Source organism: Canis aureus, chromosome 23 (genome assembly GCF_053574225.1).
Source record: "Canis aureus isolate CA01 chromosome 23, VMU_Caureus_v.1.0, whole genome shotgun sequence".
NCBI lineage: Eukaryota > Metazoa > Chordata > Mammalia > Carnivora > Canidae > Canis > Canis aureus.
Window position 1 is genome coordinate 51,823,839 of NC_135633.1, and position 14,387 is coordinate 51,838,225.

At 43.2% G+C, this 14,387-nt stretch overlaps 1 long non-coding RNA gene and 1 pseudogene across 1 annotated transcript; one reads left to right on the forward strand and one right to left on the reverse strand.

Moving 5' to 3' along the window:
• The first annotated feature begins 1,703 nt into the window (after nt 1–1,703).
• LOC144295127 (uncharacterized) lies at nt 1,704–8,623 on the forward strand. The gene is made up of 2 exons (XR_013362551.1): nt 1,704–2,335; nt 6,467–8,623. It is a non-coding gene; the product is annotated as an uncharacterized LOC144295127 (long non-coding RNA).
• An 88-nt stretch (nt 8,624–8,711) lies between these two features.
• Nucleotides 8,712–13,145, reverse strand: LOC144295206 (mitochondrial pyruvate carrier 1 pseudogene; annotated as a pseudogene).
• Between the last annotated feature and the right edge of the window lie 1,242 nt (nt 13,146–14,387).

The following is a 14,387-nucleotide window of genomic DNA, read 5'->3' on the forward strand; positions in this document are numbered from 1 at the left end:
ATCTGGGGGCATCACAATGCCAGATTTCAGGTTGTACTCCCAAGTTGTGGTCATCAAGACCATGTGGTACTGGCAAATACAGACACATAGATCAACGGAACAGAATAGAGAATCCAGAATTGGACCCTCAACTTTATGTTCAACTAATATTTGACAAAGGAGGAAAGACTGTCCCCTGGAAAAGACAGTTCCTTCAATGAATGATGCTGAGAAAATTGGACATCCACATGCAGAAGAATGAAACTAGAGCACTCTCTTGCACCATACACAAAGAGAAACTCAAAATGGATGAAAGATCTAAATGTGAGACAAGAATCCATCCAAATCCTAGAGGAGAACACAGGCAACACCCTTTTTGTAGCCACAGTAACTTCTTGCAAGATACATCCACAAAGGCAAGAGAAACAAAAGCAAAAATGAACTATTGGGACTGCCTCAAAATAAAGGCTTTTGCACAGCATAAGATACAAGTCAACACAGCTAAAAGACAACCTACAGAATGGGAGAAGATATTTGCAAATGACATATCAGATAAAGGGTTAGTTTCCAAGATCTATAAGGAACTTATCATAATCAACAGCAAGGAAACAAACAATCTAAACGTTAAATGGACAAAAGATATGAACAGAAATCTCACAGAGGAAGACATAGACATGCCAAGAAGCATGAGAAAATGCTCTGCATCACTTGGGGTCAGGGAAATCCAAATCAATTTGACATTGAGATACCACCTCACACCAGTGAGAATGGGGAAAATTAACACAGTAGGAAACAACAAATGTTGGAGAGGATGTGGAGAAAGGGGAACCCTCATGCACTGTTGGTGGGAATGTGAACTGGTGCAGCCACTCTGGAAAACTGTGTGGAGGTTCCCAAAGAGTAAAAAATAGACATGCCCTACGACCCAGCAATTGCACTGCTGAGTATTTACCCCAAAGATACAGATGCAGTGAAACGCCGGGACACCTGCACCCGATGTTTATAGCAGCAGTGTCCACAATAGCCAAACTGTGGAAGGAGCCTTGATCCAATGAAAGATGAATGGATAAAGAAGATGTGGTTTATGTATACAATGGAATATTACTTAGCCATATGAAATAAAAAATACCCACCATTTCCTTCAACTTGGATGGAACTGGAGGGTATTATGCTGCATGAAATAAGACAATTGGAGAAGGACAAACATATGGGCTCATTCATTTGGGGAATATAAAAAATAGTGAAAGTAGTGAAAGGGAATAAAGGGGAATAGAGAAAAATGAGTGGGAATTATCAGAAAGGGAGACATAACATGAGATTTCCTAATTGGGAAACAAACTAGGGGTGGTTGAAGGGGAGGTGGGTGGGTGTGGGGGTGACTGGGTGGCGGGCACTGAGGGGAGCACTGGATGGGATGAGCACTGGAGGTTATTCTATATGTTGGCAAATTGAACACCAATATAAAATAATTATATAAAAAAAGAAAGTTATCTAGGTAATTTGGTGTGGACAGGTGACTGGGGACACTACTCTTTGGCCATCTTGTCCCCTCCTTCTCTGTTTTCCATTTAAACATGGTTTCTAGGCAGTGATATCAGCTGGGTCACTGAGAAAGCTATCTGACATCGGCCACCTGAGCTGCATGGTGATTGGCCACCTGAACCAGGCCACCCAAGGAGCCTGCCTGATTGGACGGGCATGTTGGTGCCATCACAGAAGGGCACTCTGATGCACCTTGGCTGTTATAAAAGCATGGCAACCACGCACTCCCCTATGACAACAGAGATGGCACTTCAGGCACAGATCTCGCTACTCTCCCTAAGGTTCTCTGCCCTGTTTTCTGCCCCTGCCCATGGCAAGCCCCCTGTTTACCCCTCATGCCCCAGGCCTCTCTCCAACTCTTTGGGCTCCACCTGGATGTTTGCACCTCCCTTCATGCCCCTCTGCGGTCCAGAGAGTCCACGAACCCACAGCAGGCGACTCCTGGTCCCATATCCCACTGTGAGGTTGGCCTGGCTGCTCACGGACATATTCCCATGTAGCCTCTGGGAGCGGGACACTGTGAATCGGTACCCTGGATACTCAGACAGAGGGGAAAAATCTCTCCGACACCTCTGGGGTCAACCCAGGGCTCAACACAGGAAAGCTGCGAGTCCATGTCCTGCGGGAGCCCAGGGCACTCCCTGCTTCTCTGGAGTTCTCCAACGCAGCTCAGCACAGGAGACATGAGTGCCCTACACCTCTGGTCCACCCCCATGTGTACAATGACTGCAGTGTCTTCCTCCAGTCCACCCCCATGTGTACAATGTCTGCAGTGCCTCCAGGCACCCGGCAGAGAGGGGATTTCATGAAACAAGTAAGTCCTGGGAGAAGGAGCCACCACATCACTGGACATGGTGGGGGCATTGGAACACGGGCCCTCAGACCAGGAGCTGCCTGCCCCAGCTCAGTAGGGACAAAATCATCCTACATCTGAAACTATTGGTGTATGATATGCTGGCAGATTGAATTCAAATTTTTAAAAAGTAAAACAAAAATAATATAAAATAAAATATTTGCGTAAATAGAAAGGGAATAAGGTAATCAAAAGACTGAGAGACAAGGCTGTCTGCAAGATGGCAGAAGAGTAGAATCCCAAAATTACCTGTCCCCACCAAATTCTGGGCATTGATTTTGTATCCTGCCACACTGCTGTATGAGTTCTACCAATCTTGGGGTGGAGTCTTTTGGGTTTTCCATCTAGAGTATCATGTCATTGGTGAAGAGGGAGAGTGTGACTTCTTCTTTGCCAATCTGAATGCCTTTTATTTCTTTTTGTTGTCTGATTGCTGAGGCAAGGACTTCTAGTACTCTGTTGAATAGCTGTGGTGAGAGTGGACATCCCTGTCTTGTTCCTGATCTTAGGGGAAAGGCTCCCAGTGCTTCCCCATTGAGAATGATATTTGCTGTGGGCTTTTCAAAGATGACTTTTAAGATGTTGAGGAATGTTCCCTCTATCCCTACACTCTGAAGAGTTTTGATCAGGAATGGATGCTGTATTTTGTCAAATGCTCTCTCTGCATCTAATGAGAGGATCATATAGTTCTTGGTTTTTCCCTTGCTGATATGATGAATCACATTGATTGTTTTACAAGTGTTGAACCAGCCTTGTGTCCCGGGGAAAAATCCTACTTCGTCATGGTGAATAGTCTTCTTAATGTATTTTAGTATCCTATTGGCTAATATCTTGTGGAGAATTTTTGCATCCTCGTTCATTAGGGATATTGGTCTGTCATTCTTTTTGGTGGGGTCTTTGTCTGGTTTTGGAATTAAGGTGATGCTGGACTCATAGAACGAAGTTGGAAGTACTCCATCTCTTTCTATCTTTCCAAACAGCTTTAGTAGAATAGGTATGTTTTCTTCTTTAAACGTTTGATAGAATTCCCCTGGGAAGCCATCTGGCCCTGGACTTTTGTGTCTTGGGGGTTTTTTTATGACTCCTTCAATTTCTTTTCTGGTTATTGGCCTCTTCAGGTTTTTTATTTCTTCCTGTTCCAGTTTTGATAGTTTGTGGCTTTCCAGAAATGTGTCCATTTCTAATAGATTGTCTAATTTATTGGTGTATAATTGTTCATAATATGTTTTTAAATTGTTTGTATTTCCTTGATGTTGATAGTGATCTCCCCTTTCTCATTCATTATTTCAATTTGCCAACATATAGAATAGCACCCAGTGCCTATTCCATCAGTGCCCACCTCAGTGCCCGTCACCCAGTCACCCCCACCCCCTGCACATGTCCCCTTCCACCACCCCTAGTTCGTTTCCTGGAGTTAGGAGTCTTTCTTATTCTCCCTTTCTGATATTTCCCACTTATTTTTTCTCATTTCCCCTTTATTCCCTTCCACTATTTTTTATATTCCCCAAATGAATGAGACCATATAATGTTTGTCCTTCTCTGATTGACTTATTTCACTCAGCAAAATACCCTCTGGTTCCATCCACATTGAAGCACATGGTGGGTATTTGTTGTTTCTAATGGCTGAGTACTATCCATTGCATACATAAACCACATCTTCCTGTTGCAGTTTTGGTAGTGTGTGGTTTTCCAGACTTTTTTTTTTTTTTTTTTTGCTCATAAGTTTTTAACATCATTTGTGGTGTTGGTGGTGATCTCTCCTTTCTCATTCATGATTTTAGTGAGTCCTCTCTCTCTTCTTTTTAATAAGGTTAGCTAATGGTTTATCTATATCATTAATTCTTTCAAAGAACCAACTCCTGACTTTGTTGATCCATTCCACAGTTATTCTGGACTCTACTTTATTGAGTTCTGCTCGAATCTATATTATACTCTTCTTCTGCTGGGTATAGGATCTATTTGCTGTTTTTTCTCCAGCTCCTTTAGGTGCAAGGTTCGCTTTTGTATTTCAGTTCTTTCCAGTTTTTGGATGGATACTTGTATTGTGATGTATTTCTCCCTCAGGACTGCTTGTTGTGTATCCCAAAGATTTTGAACGGTTGTATATTCATTCTCATTATTTTCCATGAAACTTTATAATTCCTCTCTAATTTCTTGCTTGACCTTTTCATCTTTTAGCAGGATGTTTCTTAACCTTCATGTGATTAAAATCCTTCTAAACTACTTCTTGTGATTTAGTTCTAATTTCAAAGCATTATGGTCTGAAAATATGCAGGGGACGATCCCAAACTTTGGGTGTCGGTTAAGACCTGATTAGTGTCCCAGTATGTTGTCTAATCTGGAGAAAGTTCCATGTCCACTTGAGAAGAATGTGTATACAATTGTGTTTGCATAGAAAGTTCTGTCAATATCTGCGAAATCCATCTGGTCCAGTGTATCATTTAAAGCTCTTGTTTCTTTGGAGATGTTGTGCTTAGAAATCCTGTCGATTGTAGAAAGTGCTACTTTCAAGTCACCACGTATATGTGTATTATTATCTAAGCATGTCTTAACTTTGGTTATTAATTGCTATACTTGGCAGCTCCCGCATTCGGGGCATGCATATTGATGATTGTTAGGTCATCTTGTTGGATAGATCCTTTAAGTATGATATAGTGTCCCTCTTCATCTCTTATTACAGGGTTTGGGATAAACTTTAGTTTATCTGATCTAAGAATGGCTACGCCTGTTTCTTTTGAGGACCATTGGAATGGTACGCAGTTCTCCAACCTTTTATTTTCAGGCTGTAGGTGTCCTTATGTGTAAAATGAGTCTCTTGTATACAGCACATAGGTGGGTTTTCCTCTTTTATCCAGTCTGTAACTGCAGCTGCACCTTTTGCTGAGATCGTTAGGCCCATTCACATGCAGAGCTACAACTTAAAGATATGTATTTAGTGTCATCAATGATACCTGTTCAGTCCCTGTTGTGGATTGTTCCCCTGGACTTCCTCTATTACATACTCCTCCTTAGTGTTTCTTGCAGAGCTGGCTTCATGATCACATATTCTTTCGGTTTCTGCCTATCTTGGAAGCTCTTTATCTCTCCTTCTGTTCTGAATGAGAGCCTTGCTGGATACAGTATTCTTGGCTGCATGTTCTTCTCATTTAGTACCCTGAATATATCCTGCCAGCCGTTCGTAGCCTGCCAGGTCTCTGTGGAGAGGTCTGCTGTTGTGCTAATACTTCTCCCCATAAAAGTTACAAGTTTCTTGTCTCTTGCTGCTTTAAAGATCTTCTCTTTATCTTTGGAATTTGCAAGTTTCACTATTAAACGTCGAGGTGTTGAGTCGTTTTTATTGATTTTAAGGGGGGTTTCTCTATTTCTGGATCTGAATGCCTGTTTCCCTCCCCAAATTAGGGATGCTTTCAGCTCTGGTTTGTTGAAATACGTATTCTGGACCTCTGTCCCTTTTGGCACCCTCGGGAACCCCAGGTAAACATAGATTTTTTTCCTTCTGAGGCTGTCATTTATTTCCCTTAAGATATCCTCATGATCTTTTAGTCGTTTGTGTCTTTTTTCCTCAGTTTCCCTCCTTGCCTTGTCTTCTATGTTACTCACTCGTTCTTTTACCTCATTAACCCTCATCGTTAGGACCTCTAGTATGGATTGCAACTCATTTAAGTGATTTTTAATTTCGGCCTGATTAGATCTAAATTCTGCAGTCACGAAGTCTCTTGAATCCTTTTTGCTTTTTTCTAGAGCCACCAGTAGCTTTATACTTGTGCTTCTGAATTGGCTTTCTGACATTGAATTGTAACCCAAATTTTGTAACTCTGTGGGAGAGGGACTGTTTCTGATTCTTTCCTTTGATGTAAGGTTTTTCTTCTAGTCATTTTGCTCAGTGCAGAGTGGCCAAAAATGTTATACTTGATAGAAGCGTGAACTCTTCTCTCACTGTAGCATTCCAGCTGCTCTCTCCTTAAATCTCAGGCTGAATTCCTAGGTATTCAGGATGATTTGAAATTTATTGGGTAATTGGGAATGGACAGGTAATTTGGGGACCCTACTCTTCCACCATCTTGCCTCCACCTCCTCTGTTTTCCGTTTAAGCATGGATTCCAGGCAACGATATCAAGAGGGTCACTAAGAAAGCCGTCTGACATTGGCCACCTGAACTGCATGGTGATTGGCCACCTGAACCAGGCCACAATGTGAGCCTGAGTGAAGTCACAATCGCACTTTTCTCAGATGACATGATACTTTATGTGGAAATCCCAAGAGTTTGCAACTTTGCTAGGACTCATACTGTAATTCAGCAATGTGGCAGGATGAAAAATCAATGCAGAGAAATCAGTTATAACTGATTGTCTACAAATATTGAAAAAAGGGAAATTTAGGGTTGATCCTACTTAAAATTGCACCATAAAACATAAAATACCTAGGAATAAACATAATGAAAGAGGTAAAGGATCTGTAACTAAAAACTACAGAATACCTATGAAAGAAATTGTGGAAGAGCAAAGACATATATTAACACTGCATGTTCAAAGATTTGAAGAATCAATATTGTGAAAATGTCCATGATACCCAAGCAATGTACCCTTTCAAAGTAGTCCCTATCAAAATACCCTTGACATTTTTCACAGAACATAAATAAATAACTCTAGGATTTGCATGGAACTGGAAAAGACCCCAATTAGCCATAGGAATGTTGAAAAAGAAATCAAAAGCAGGTTATATCACAATGTCTGGATTTCAGGCTGTATTTTGTCTAAGGTTTTTTCTGTATGTCATAGACAAAGCTGTCATCATCAAAATGTTATCATACTGGCACAAAAACAGACACATTGATCAAGGAATGGACTAGAGAACTCAGAAATGGACCCTCAACTCTATGGTCAACTAATCTTCGACAAAGCAGAAAAGAATATCCGCTGGAAAAAGTACAGTCTCTTCAACAAATTGGACAGCCACATGCAGAAGAACTCAACTGAACCATTCTCTTACACCACACACAAAGATAAACTCAAAATGGATGAAAGACCTAAAGGTTAAATAGCAATCCATCACAATCCTAGAGAAAAACACAGGCAACAACTTCTTTGATCTTGGCCATAGCGACTTATGCAAGACATGTCTATAAAAGCAAGGGAAACAAGAGAAAAACTGAACTACTGGGACTTCATCAAGTTCAAAAGCAAAGGAAAAAGTCCATAAAACTAAGAAGCAACCTACAAAATGGGAGAAGGCATTTGCAAATGACATATGAGACAAAAGGCTAGTATCTAAGATCTATAAAGAACTATGGAAGTCTACACTCAAAACAAGTATCCAGCGAAGGAATGGGTGGAAGACATGAACAGACATTTCTCCAAAAAATCCTACACGTGGAGAACAGACACATGATAAAAAATGCTCCACATCACTCATTATCAGGAAAATACAAAACTAAACAAAACCCACAATGAGATACCATCTCACATCTGTCAGAATGGCTAAAATGAACAAGGCCGCTGGCCCCTGCCAGAGTACTGGAAATCAAAGAGAGGCTCGAGCTTCCTGGCGGCGAAGCGTCCTGGCTCAATGGACTGGATGGGCACAATGACAAGGGCCTGGTCTTCGCCATCAGCATGCCCGACCACAGTATTCATCTGGTGTTGTGGAAGGAGCACGGCTGACGCCACGCGCTGGCCGCCGGTGACTGTGGGTGCTGGGGCTCCAGGGTTTCAGTGCGACCTCTGGCAGCCGACTGCATGAACCAAAGCTCTCACCTAACGGTATCGTAGCGCAGTGCACAATCATTTATCTGTGTTTGCCAGGGGGCCAGAGCTCGGGCGGGGGAGGGCTTGTTTTCTTGACACACAGCACAGCATGCTAACAGAGTACACCATTGACTTCATTTGTACTTAGTTACGTTGGTCAGTATAAGAGGATGCATTGAGGGTTCATCTTTCTTGAATATTGGTTTTCAGTAAAGAAAGTTAAATGGTTAAAAAAAACTGGCGATGACAATGTAAGTATGGCCAGCTGTCGGTGGTCTCATGGTCATTAAAGAGTTAAAGATTCTGAGTATTTAAGTGCTAATAATTACAATTTTTATCCAATTTTTTATTAAGTAAATTCTAGCAAGTAATATACATATTACTGCAGATAAAACCATCATTGGGAATTATTAAATTGATTGCATATTTTGAGCTACTCTTTATGAAGAGAAGTAAAATACTTGGTATGTGTAAGGCAGCAGAGAGTTGGCTTAGGGACTCTCAGCTATTTCTAGAAAAATTGGTTAGTAAAAATAGCATTCAGGTTATTTTCCTTAGAAAGACTATTCTGAGGATGGAATCTGTGACTCAGCAGCAGCGCAGACGCTGTCCCTTCAAACACCTGGTTGCCCATTTTCCACTGTTATGCTGATGCCTTTTTACTCATCTCATGTTTGATAAGGCGTCCTCCCTGAATGAGCTGGGCTACTTCATTTGTGGCATGGCATGCAAACAGAAGCCAGGTTCAAGGCTGGACCTTGTAGGCAAATCTCATGAATGTCAAGGAGTAACAACAGAGGGCAAATGTCATCCGCCCACTGATAATCTCTGGAGACTTTTTCATGTCATTGATGGCAGCAATGGGAAGACCCCAGTTGGCTACAGGGCCCCAGAAATGCGTACTCATGAGGCAGTCCCAAAAGTCCTTGCTCCGGACATAGTCTGCCACCAACAAGAAATGTTGGCGAGGATGTGGAGAAAGGGGAACCCTCTTGCATTGTTGGTGAGAGTGCAAACTGGTGCAGCCACTCTGGAAAAGTGTCCCCAGGATAGGAGAGCCCAGCCTGGAGAAGCAGGAGTTTCACCATTCTTCCCGGACAGGAAGGCGCTCTCAGGGAGTTAGAGCAGGATCCCAGGAGGGCAGGGATGACCTCAGACTCCCAGGGACACTAACAGACCACCTGCGCCCCAGGGAGAGCACACCACACCCCACGGCTGAGCTCCCTAAAGGGCTGCAGCGTGCCTGGCTGGACCCGTGAACAACTCAGAGGCAGCTCAGGTGGAGGCACCTGGGGCAGGGGGCTGCTCGTCCAAGGGAGCAGCTCGGAGGCAGCTTGAGCAGCGGGGGGTCTCCACAGCCCCCAGGAGCAGCTCAGATGCAGCTACAGCAGAGGCTCCACGCAGAAGGGGCTGCGCAGCTGGGAGCGCGAATCCAACAGCGCAGGCCGGGAGCACAGGGTGCCTGCGGACACAGTCCAGGATCCGGCGCTCCCCCGGGGACAGGCAGAGGCCAGGAGGGACAGGACAGCAAGGACACTCCTGCCCCAAGTTGAGCAGATCAGCGGCCCCTCCCCCAGAGCATCCAGGCCCCTGCAGACTGAGAGCTCCGTAGTTACTGCAGGAGCTGATTCCAGGGCTCTAGAGCTGGCCGCCGCCACTGTTGTTGTTCCTACTGGGGCCTCACAGGATAAAAAAACACCAATAAGCCTCATAGTGCCCTCACTGTATAAACAGGTTAAACATCTTTCACTGAGCCCTGAACCAGGCAGGGGGCTGAGCAGCTCCCCAAAGTGCTAACACCTGAAAATCAGAACAGCAAGCCCCTACCCCAGAAGACCAGCTAGACAGACAGGAAAAAAAAAATTATTGATCAACCAGTGCTGGAAAGTTCCAGTGGAAGTCGAGGAATTTACAGTATACAGAATCAGAGTGTACTCCCCTTATTTTTTTTTTGTTTTTTGTTTTTTGATTTCTGTTTGTTCCTCCCCCCCCATATTTTTGTTTTTCTCTTTTCTTCTCTTTTTTTTACTTTTTTCTCTTTTTTCTCTTCTTTTTTAAGTTTTTTTTCTTTCCTTCCTTCTCTTCTCTCTTTTTCTCCTTTCCCCAATAGAAATTGTTTTTGGCAACTCTGCACTGAGCAAAATGACTAGAAGGAAAACCTTACCTCAAAAGAAAGAACCAGAAACAGTCCTCGCTCCCACAGAGTTACAAAATTTGGATTACAATTCAATGTCAGAAAGCCCATTCAGAAGCACTATTATAAAGCTACTGGTGGCTCTAGAAAAAAGCATAAAGGACTCAAGAGACTTCATGACTGCAAAATTTAGATCTAATCAGGCCGAAATTAAAAATCATTTAAATCACTTAAAAATCCAAACTAGAGGTCCTACAGACCAGGGTTGATGAGGTGGAAGAACGAGTGAGTAACATAGAAGACAGGTTGATGGCAAGGAAGGAAGCAGAGGAAAAGAGAGAAAAACAAAAGACCATGAGGAAAGGTTAAGGGAAGTAAATGACAGCTTAAGAAGGAAAAATCTACATTTAAAGGGGGTTCCAGAGGGTGTCGAAAGGAACAGAGGACCAGAAAGTGTATGAGAACAAATCATAGCAGAGAACTTCCCTAACTTGAGGAAGGAATCAGGCATGAAGATCCTGGAGCTGGAGTGATCCTCCCCTAAAAGCAATAAAAACCATTCAACACCCTGATATTTCATCACGAAACTTCCAAATTCCAAAGATAGAGAAGATCCTCAAAGCAACAAGATACAAAGGATCCCTAAACTTTATGAGGAGAAGTAGTAGGTTAACAGCAGACCTCTCCCCAGCGACCTGGGTGGCCAGAAAGGGCTGGCATGATATATTCAGGGTCCTAAATGAATTGCCAACATATAGCATATCTCCCATGGTCATCACGTCAAGTGTCCCCCTCAGCGCATGTCATCCAGTCACCCCAACCATCCAGGAAACTCCCTTACCAGTACCCCTTTTTCATTGCTCAGAGTTAGGAGTCTCTCATATTCTGTCATCATCAACTGATATTTTCACTCATTTTCTCTCCGTTTCCCTTTATTCCCTTTCACTATTTTTTATTATGCCAAATGAATGAGACCATATAATGATTGCCTATCTCTGATTGACTATTTTCCCTCAGCATTATACCCTCCAGTTCCATCCACATTGAAGCAAGTAGTATCTCTTTGTCGTTTCTATTCTTTTCTTTTTTCTTTTTTTTTGTACTTAACAAATATATTCAGAACATTTCATCCTAAAGCAGCAGAAGACAGTCTTTTTGAGTGCATATGAAACATTCTCCAGAATAGATCACATACCAGGTCACAAATCAGACCTGAACAAGTACAAAAAGATGAAGACTATACCATGCATAGTTTCCAACCACAATGCCATGAAACTTAAGGTCAACCACAAGAAAAAAACTGGAAATACCACTAATACATGGGGGTTAAAGAATATCCTACTGCTTATAATGAATGGGTTAATCAGAAATTAAAGTGTAAATTAAAAAATACATGGAAGGAAATGAAAATGAAAACATGAAGGTAATATTAAAAGATGTCTTTACTGATCCTCTGATTTTCACACATGCTCTTCTTAACCTCCATTATGGAGTTCATCCAATTTCTACCGGGTATTTGGGATTAATCACCCAGCCAGCATAGTAACTTCCTTCCTTGCCTATTGATTCAGGGGCCTGAAGAGCTCAAAGTGGCCAGGCACCAGTTTCAATTTCCAGATCAGTGGGATTGTTTTTGTGTCTCTCTTTGAACCTGAGACCTCTAGGCCAGCAGAATAATAAATCGTGGGAAAGAAAGAAACATTTTGCAAGTAGATCATGACGGGTTATAGTGAGTAGTACAGCTCCCAGTTCCAGTCCTTGATTCCTGCACCTGTAAATGTGAGCTATGTGAGAAACAGCATCATACATTAGAAGCTGATTTAGAAGATATATAGCCCTCTGGGGAACCTTGTCCTACCCTGCAAGGAATTGCCACCTAGATAGCACTACAGCTGAATCTTTTATTTTTAATTTTTCTTAAATTTATTTTTTATTGGTGTTCAATTTGCCAACATATAGAATAACACCCAGTGCTCATCCCTTCAAGTGCCCTTCTCAGTGCCTGTCACCCAGTGACCCCCAAGCCATGCCCACCTCCCTTTCTACCACCTCTAGTTCATTTCCCAGAGTTTGGAGTCTCTCATTCTGTTTCCCTTTCTGATTTTTCAGACTGATTTTATCTCATTTCCGCTTTATTTCCTTTCACTATGTTTTATAGTCCCCAAATGAAGGAGACCATATAATATTTGTCCTTCTCCGATTGACTTATTTCACTCGGCATAATACCCTCCAGTTACAACCACGTCAAAGCAAACGATGGGTATTTGTCATTTCTAATGGGTGATTGAGTTCAAATTTTTAAAGAGTAAAATGAAAGTAAGATAAAATAAAATATGTGTGTAAATTCAATGGGAAAATAGGAAGTCAAAATAATGAGAGACATGGCTGTCGACAAGATGGGGGAAGTGTAGGATCCCGAAATCACCTGTCCTCATCAACTTACCTAGATAACTTTCAAATCATCCTGAAACCCGATGAATTCGTCCTCTGATTTAAAGAGAGAATAGCTGGAAGGCTAAAGTGAGAAGCGTTTGCGCTTCTATCAAGGTAGAAACACGGAAAAATAAATGAGTACACTCCAATGGGAGAGAGCCTCCACAAGGAGCCAGGCTAAGGCCAGGCAGGAGAGACTCCAGGACGGGAAAGCCCAGACCGGGAGAATCAGGAACTTGACCAACATTCCTGGATGGAAAGGCACTCACAGGGAACTCAGGCAGGATCCCAGGATGGGCAGTGGAGCCCCCAGGTTCCCGGGGTCACTAACATAGGAAATGGGGAGAGCCGCCACAGACCATGGACGGAGCTCCAGCAACGGCTGGAGCGCGTACCCAGTGGGCCCCGGAACAGCGGAGGTGGCGGCTCTGGCAGCGGCTCGGCTAGGAGGGGAATGCATGGCCCTGGGAGAGCAATTCCAGAGGCACAGGCCCCGGACCCCAGGGTGCTGGGGGACACAGCAAGGATCCGGCGATCCCCTTGGGACATGTGGGGGCCGGGAGGACACAGGACCGCGAGGACGCTCCTGCCGCGGGGCACCCCCGAGCTGTGCAGGTCAGTGCCCCCCATGCCCGCAGCATCCAGGCTCCCACGGACTGGGGTCTGCAGGAGTTACTGCGGGAGCTGACTCTAGGGCTGAAGAGCTGGCCACCGCCAGTGTTATTGTTCCTCCCTTATGTCACATTGTGCCTGGGATGGAGCGGGGCCACCAGGGAGCATGGGTCTCACAGGATAAACAGCTCCCAGGTAGCCATGCCCCTGGCAGGGGCCGGGGCAGCTCCCTCGGGGCACACACCTGACAATCAGAAAAGAAGGCCCCTCCCCCAGAAGATCACCTGGAAGGAAACAGGAAGAGCAAGTTCTTGACAAAGCAGCACTGGAAAGCTCCAGGGGAATTCGAGGGACTTAAACTATATAGAATCAGAGGCTACACCTCCTTGTTATTTTTTTTTTTAATTTTGAAATGTTTCTTTTTTTCCTTCCTTTCCCAGTACAACTTGTTTTTAGCCACCATGCACTGAGCAAAGTCCCTTGAAGGAAAAACTCACTCCAAAGGAAAAATCAGAAATAGTCCTCTCTCCCACAGAATTACAGAAATTGGGTAAAACTTCGATATCAGAACGCCGATGCAGAAGCAGAAAAATAATGCTACTGGTGGCTTTGGAAAAAAGTATGAAGGATTCAAGAGACTTCATGCCTGCAGAATATAGATCATTGATATTGGGTGGGAAAAATCTATTTCCTGTATCTGAATGCCTGTTTCCCTCCCCAATTTAGGAAAGTTTTCAGCTATGATTTCTTCAAATACATATTCTAGCCCTCTGTCCCTTTTGGTACCCTCGGTAACACCAGGTAAATGTAGATTTTTGTTTCTGAGGCTGTTATTTTTTCCCTTAACCTATCCTCATGATCTTTTTTCATTTTCTCTTTTTTCCTCAGTTTCCCTCCTTCTCATCAACTTGTCTTCTATGTCACTCACTCGTTTAATTGATTTTTAATTTTGGCCTGATTAGATCTAAGTTCTGTAGTCATGAAGTCTCTTGAATCCTTCATGCATTTTTCAAGAGCTTTATAATTGTGCTTCTGAATTGGATTTCTGACATTGAATTGTAATTCAAATTTTGTAAATCTGTGTGAGAGA